General features: G+C 54.0%; 2 non-coding genes across 2 annotated transcripts; both read left to right on the top strand.

The window, feature by feature from the left end:
* The first annotated feature begins 4,912 nt into the window (after positions 1 to 4,912).
* LOC124563435 lies at positions 4,913 to 6,822 on the top strand. Its single transcript, XR_006970180.1, has one exon. It is a non-coding gene; the product is annotated as a small subunit ribosomal RNA (ribosomal RNA).
* A 351-nt stretch (positions 6,823 to 7,173) lies between these two features.
* LOC124563433 lies at positions 7,174 to 7,328 on the top strand. The gene has a single exon (XR_006970178.1). It is a non-coding gene; the product is annotated as a 5.8S ribosomal RNA (ribosomal RNA).
* The last annotated feature ends 172 nt before the right edge of the window (positions 7,329 to 7,500 follow it).

Here is a 7,500-nt window from a genome sequence, read left to right as displayed (position 1 = left end):
TGCGAATCTGACAACACTACGTCCGCCATGTCGAGCGCACCGCAAAACATACCGCCATCTGTAGGTCTCCCGCAACATGACCTCCTGCAACGACGATACCGTCATCTATGAGACGCCAAGCCGACTAAGACAGCGATGGGCCCACAGTGCCCTTCTTTCGACCCCACCCCAACGCCAGCGCCTCTGCCGCACGAAGTCGTGGACCGGCAATCACTCCACCTGCACCCGTTCGTGCCCCACCCCAACCGCCCAACTCGCAACTCCAGCGGATGAACGGCGGACTTTGCTCGCACTCGCAATGTGCAATCCACCCCTATAACGTGCGTTTCATGAAGAGTTATGTCCAATATGCGACATTCCCGCTGTCCATATACATGAGCTGCGAGCCGTACCACGTACGAGCTACAGACGCGATCGCGTTGCTCGCTGTACGAATGCAGATGCTCAGCGGCAGCTAGGAGGCGCTCCATCCATGTCGGTACCGGTGAGCGTTGCACTCGCAGTCGCAAAAACGTACGGCAAGTATATTACTCGGAAGAGTCAATGACAGTCCAAGCCCCCCTGCGTGGGAAGAGTCTTCCTAGGCCATGACCCACCGGAAGGGCGCAGCGTCCCCCACCCCAGACATGTGACGTCAGACTATCGGTATTGACGACTAGACTGATTCCTTATAATCATTTGCCATACACCGGTGGAAGCTGCCGAGACGAGTAACTACATAGCGGGCTCGCCGTGTCACTAATGTACAGAGATACAATAGTTTCGACTGGAACCGGATTAAACGTATACACGGCGCTGATTAGTAATAGATAGAGCCATCAGAATACAGATAATGTATAGACCTGTCCGTATACATGCTGAAAGACTCTGCTCACAATCACACGTCAGCCAGACACTCTTATCACGCACTACTCTCTGCCTGTAACAGGCACACAGACAATATGTAAGCACCAGCATGGAACAACACCCAGTGCATCCTCTCTGCCACATTAGACAATCCACACTATCATAACCAGACCGGGAGGTCCACTCGGAAAACAGAATATCCCACCCTTCCGACAACCACCATTGCTCAGCTAAGCCACCAACACCCACACATGTCCCAGACAGGGGTGCACCCAACATCACAATACTGCCTCCTGTCACACCACACAAACAATGGCAGGAATGAAAGACACAGGTCTGCCACAAGCATGGAATCAGAGCGCCGCCTGTTATGAGCCAAAGGTGCACCCTGACGTGGCAAATCAGATGATGCCGCAGTCATTTACTTACGATAATCACAATCAACAAACCGGGCCCCCCCCCCCCCCCAAGTGCCTTAACCTAACCCGTATTGTACCTTAACCTAACCCGTATTGTACCTTAACCTAACCCGTATTGTACCTTAACCTAACCCGTATTGTACCTTAACCTAACCCGTATTGTACCTTAACCTAACCCGTATTGTACCTTAACCTAACCCGTATTGTACCTTAACCTAACCCATATTGTACCTTAACCTAACCCATATTGTACCTTAACCTAACCCATATTGTACCTTAACCTAACCCATATTGTACCTTAACCTAACCCATATTGTACCTTAACCTAACCCATATTGTACCTTAACCTAACCCATATTGTACCTTAACCTAACCCATATTGTACCTTAACCTAACCCATATTGTACCTTAACCTAACCCATGTTGCGCCTTAACCTAACCCATGTTGCGCCTTAACCTAACCCATGTTGCGCCTTAACCTAACCCATGTTGCGCCTTAACCTAACCCATGTTGCGCCTTAACCTAACCCATGTTGCGCCTTAACCTAACCCATGTTGCGCCTTAACCTAACCCATGTTGCGCCTTAACCTAACCCATGTTGCGCCTTAACCTAACCCATGTTGCGCCTTAACCTAACCCATGTTGCGCCTTAACCTAACCCATGTTGCGCCTTAACCTAACCCATGTTGCGCCTTAACCTAACCTATGTTGCGCCTTAACCTAACCTATGTTGCGCCTTAACCTAACCTATGTTGCGCCTTAACCTAACCTATGTTGCGCCTTAACCTAACCTATGTTGCGCCTTAACCTAACCTATGTTGCGCCTTAACCTAACCTATGTTGCGCCTTAACCTAACCTATGTTGCGCCGTAACCTAACCTATGTTGCGCCGTAACCTAACCTATGTTGCGCCATAACCTAACCTATGTTGCGCCTTAACCTAACCTATGTTGCGCCTTAACCTAACCTATGTTGCGCCTTAACCTAACCTATGTTGCGCCGTAACCTAACCTATGTTGCGCCTTAACCTAACCTATGTTGCGCCTTAACCTAACCTATGTTGCGCCTTAACCTAACCTATGTTGCGCCTTAACCTAACCTATGTTGCGCCTTAACCTAACCTATGTTGCGCCTTAACCTAACCTATGTTGCGCCTTAACCTAACCTATGTTGCGCCTTAACCTAACCTATGTTGCGCCGTAACCTAACCTATGTTGCGCCTTAACCTAACCTATGTTGCGCCTTAACCTAACCTATGTTGCGCCGTAACCTAACCTATGTTGCGCCTTAACCTAACCTATGTTGCGCCTTAACCTAACCTATGTTGCGCCTTAACCTAACCTATGTTGCGCCTTAACCTAACCTATGTTGCGCCTTAACCTAACCTATGTTGCGCCTTAACCCAACACACGTTGGGCCTTAACCCAACACACGTTGGGCCTTAACCCAACACACGTTGGGCCTTAACCCAACACACGTTGGGCCTTAACCCAACACACGTTGGGCCTTAACCCAACACACGTTGGGCCTTAACCCAACACACGTTGGGCCTTAACCCAACACACGTTGGGCCTTAACCCAACACACGTTGGGCCTTAACCCAACACACGTTGGGCCTTAACCCAACACACGTTGGGCCTTAACCCAACACACGTTGGGCCTTAACCCAACACACGTTGGGCCTTAACCCAACACACGTTGGGCCTTAACCCAACACACGTTGGGCCTTAACCCAACACACGTTGGGCCTTAACCCAACACACGTTGGGCCTTAACCCAACACACGTTGGGCCTTAACCCAACACACGTTGGGCCTTAACCCAACACACGTTGGGCCTTAACCCAACACACGTTGGGCCTTAACCCAACACACGTTGGGCCTTAACCCAACACACGTTGGGCCTTAACCCAACACACGTTGGGCCTTAACCCAACACACGTTGGGCCTTAACCTGCTCTGTAATTGTCATACGACGCGTTAAATTAGTGTAGTGTTGCCTAACTGCAACCCCCGCAATATAGTTTGCTACTCGCACTGCCCGGTCCCCAGAGTATCGCTTCATGTTAAACACCTTGCAGCTATACACTGTAATGCGGATGGCGGCAGGACGTACATGCTCAATGCCCTTCGCAGTTGTTCATTGGCATTCGCATGGCGAAGCACAGCCTACGTTGTGGTACGGCTTGTGGCAACTGTCCGCTGATGTTGTACGTCCAAATCACACACTGTACCGCACATTGGTCCTCATGTACTGAATGATACATCGTGGTACATGTGTGACCGTACCACGACTGCGCCAACAACGGCGAACCATACGGTCCAAATATTGTGCACTCAGCTACGTGTCGTCTCCCTATAAGAGCTGGATTGCAGTATGGTATGCCGTGGATGGCGATCAGCATGAGCCGTCTGTTGATGTAGTGGCGCGTGTTGTCAGACGTAGTCGTCTCTTCTCACACACCGTGATAGCATGGTGCACTGCGTTCCACATCTGCGACATGCGACAGAGGCCGGTTGACAGTCGTTCGCGCAATGGACATCGCATACGTACGGGGGCCACCTTCCACGTGTTCGCGAAGCGTGCACATGTTGTTGCGTGTATGTGGGCAGACATAGTGTGTCGTGACACCTGACACAGGCATGCAACAATCGTTGAATTTGCAAATGGCGATGGACGTCTACGTTTGCTGGTGACGTTACGCAAATGAAGAACTGGTAAACCGTTGTGGTGCGGTTGTTCTCGCTAGAGGTGAATCAGTGATGGCGACGATCGGTTGAGCTACCAACCGGTTGTTTCAGCGATACCCACCATGCCCACGAACGTGAATGGCATGTGGGTGTGAAGCGATACGCGGCGGTGGCTGGGTGGGACCGTCCCCGGCCGGTGAGGGGGGGCCTTCCGGCGTGCTGGCCGCGCGGTGCGTGGGCGCACGCGCTACAGCCGGCTGGTGGGGGCGGCCAGTGGCAGGCGCGCCGGCCGACGGAGGCGGCAGGCGGCGCAGCTGCGCGCCGGCGCACCCTGCACGCGGCGCCGTGCGGCCAAAGTAGGTCCTCGCGGGCCCGGTGCGAAGCGCGGTGGACATCTGCAGTGTGCTGGTCCGATTGAGGACTGTGTGCGCTGAGGATGCGCCGCCGCCCGGCGCTCGGCGCCGCGACGCCGTCTGCTGCTCGGTCGCCTCTGCGGTTCTCGCAGGTGGATTGTATCGCAGCTGTGCGGACGTGTTGGCGCGTGCGCTGTGCTGGGAGAGTTCGCTTCGGCACCCAAGTGGGGCTTTTGTCCTTCTGTGGCGCTGGCGTTGGAGCTGCCGGCCACCGTAGGTGGCGCGTGTTGTCTCCCGCCGGCAATGCCACGACAGCACGCTCCCGGGCCTCTGTCGGCAGCGGCAAGCTCAGTTGGGAGCACGGGTGGTCGCACCTAAAGCGTCTACTCGCCAAACTCCGGGCGATTGCGCCTCTCTCGAACCCGACCAAGTACTTAGGACGGCGCTGCGCGCCGCCGGGACCTGAGAGGGTTTCGAGGTGTATTGTGCAGGGGAGCTCAGCCTCCTCCTGTTTGCAGAATAATTGAGCGGACGCTTGCGTGTTCGCGCGGGCCCCCGGGACACACTCCCGGGCGGCCGGCTGCTCAGCTCTAGTTGACGCAGCTCCCTGGTTGATCCTGCCAGTAGTCATATGCTTGTCTCAAAGATTAAGCCATGCATGTCTCAGTACAAGCCGCATTAAGGTGAAACCGCGAATGGCTCATTAAATCAGTTATGGTTCCTTAGATCGTACCCACGTTACTTGGATAACTGTGGTAATTCTAGAGCTAATACATGCAAACAGAGTCCCGACCAGAGATGGAAGGGACGCTTTTATTAGATCAAAACCAATCGGTCGGCTCGTCCGGTCCGTTTGCCTTGGTGACTCTGAATAACTTTGGGCTGATCGCACGGTCCTCGTACCGGCGACGCATCTTTCAAATGTCTGCCTTATCAACTGTCGATGGTAGGTTCTGCGCCTACCATGGTTGTAACGGGTAACGGGGAATCAGGGTTCGATTCCGGAGAGGGAGCCTGAGAAACGGCTACCACATCCAAGGAAGGCAGCAGGCGCGCAAATTACCCACTCCCGGCACGGGGAGGTAGTGACGAAAAATAACGATACGGGACTCATCCGAGGCCCCGTAATCGGAATGAGTACACTTTAAATCCTTTAACGAGTATCTATTGGAGGGCAAGTCTGGTGCCAGCAGCCGCGGTAATTCCAGCTCCAATAGCGTATATTAAAGTTGTTGCGGTTAAAAAGCTCGTAGTTGGATTTGTGTCCCACGCTGTTGGTTCACCGCCCGTCGGTGTTTAACTGGCATGTATCGTGGGACGTCCTGCCGGTGGGGCGAGCTGAAGGCGTGCGACGCGCCTCGTGCGTGCTCGTGCGTCCCGAGGCGGACCCCGTTGCAATCCTACCAGGGTGCTCTTGAGTGAGTGTCTCGGTGGGCCGGCACGTTTACTTTGAACAAATTAGAGTGCTTAAAGCAGGCAAGCCCGCCTGAATACTGTGTGCATGGAATAATGGAATAGGACCTCGGTTCTATTTTGTTGGTTTTCGGAACCCGAGGTAATGATTAATAGGGACAGGCGGGGGCATTCGTATTGCGACGTTAGAGGTGAAATTCTTGGATCGTCGCAAGACGAACAGAAGCGAAAGCATTTGCCAAGTATGTTTTCATTAATCAAGAACGAAAGTTAGAGGTTCGAAGGCGATCAGATACCGCCCTAGTTCTAACCATAAACGATGCCAGCCAGCGATCCGCCGCAGTTCCTCCGATGACTCGGCGGGCAGCCTCCGGGAAACCAAAGCTTTTGGGTTCCGGGGGAAGTATGGTTGCAAAGCTGAAACTTAAAGGAATTGACGGAAGGGCACCACCAGGAGTGGAGCCTGCGGCTTAATTTGACTCAACACGGGAAACCTCACCAGGCCCGGACACCGGAAGGATTGACAGATTGATAGCTCTTTCTTGATTCGGTGGGTGGTGGTGCATGGCCGTTCTTAGTTGGTGGAGCGATTTGTCTGGTTAATTCCGATAACGAACGAGACTCTAGCCTGCTAACTAGTCGCGTGACATCCTTCGTGCTGTCAGCGATTACTTTTCTTCTTAGAGGGACAGGCGGCTTCTAGCCGCACGAGATTGAGCAATAACAGGTCTGTGATGCCCTTAGATGTTCTGGGCCGCACGCGCGCTACACTGAAGGAATCAGCGTGTCTTCCTAGGCCGAAAGGTCGGGGTAACCCGCTGAACCTCCTTCGTGCTAGGGATTGGGGCTTGCAATTGTTCCCCATGAACGAGGAATTCCCAGTAAGCGCGAGTCATAAGCTCGCGTTGATTACGTCCCTGCCCTTTGTACACACCGCCCGTCGCTACTACCGATTGAATGATTTAGTGAGGTCTTCGGACTGGTACGCGGCATTGACTCTGTCGTTGCCGATGCTACCGGAAAGATGACCAAACTTGATCATTTAGAGGAAGTAAAAGTCGTAACAAGGTTTCCGTAGGTGAACCTGCGGAAGGATCATTACCGACTAGACTGCATGTCTTTCGATGTGCGTGTCGTGTCGCGCAACACGCTACCTGTACGGCTCGCAGTAGCCGTGCGCCGCGTGCGGAACCACGCGTGCTTCTCAAAACTAACGCCAATGTTGTGTGGTACGAGCGCTGAAGCGCTGGAGCGGCTGGCCTGCGGCACCTGGCGCCTGGCGCCGGTTTTGAATGACTTTCGCCCGACTGCCTGTCCGCTCCGGTGTGGAGCCGTACGACGCCCATCGGCCGTGAGGCCGTTGGACACAGAACGCTTGAACAGGGGCCGCCACACGCCTACGTCCCGCCTATGCAACTGTCTTGAAAGAGACAGTGTAAACTAAGAAAAGATCACCCAGGACGGTGGATCACTCGGCTCGTGGGTCGATGAAGAACGCAGCAAATTGCGCGTCGACATGTGAACTGCAGGACACATGAACATCGACGTTTCGAACGCACATTGCGGTCCATGGATTCCGTTCCCGGGCCACGTCTGGCTGAGGGTCGGCTACGTATACTGAAGCGCGCGGCGTTTGCCCCGCTTCGCAGACCTGGGAGCGTCGCGGCCGCCTGTGGGGCCGGCCGCGCCTCCTTAAACGTGCGATGCGCGCCCGTCGCCTGGCGGTTCGCATACCGGTACTTACTCGGTAGCGTGCACAGCCGGCTGGCGGTGTGGCGT

Source organism: Schistocerca americana, unplaced genomic scaffold (assembly GCF_021461395.2).
Source record: "Schistocerca americana isolate TAMUIC-IGC-003095 unplaced genomic scaffold, iqSchAmer2.1 HiC_scaffold_1211, whole genome shotgun sequence".
Classification (NCBI taxonomy): Eukaryota; Metazoa; Arthropoda; class Insecta; order Orthoptera; family Acrididae; genus Schistocerca; species Schistocerca americana.
This window is presented reverse-complemented; position numbering and strand designations above follow the sequence as displayed.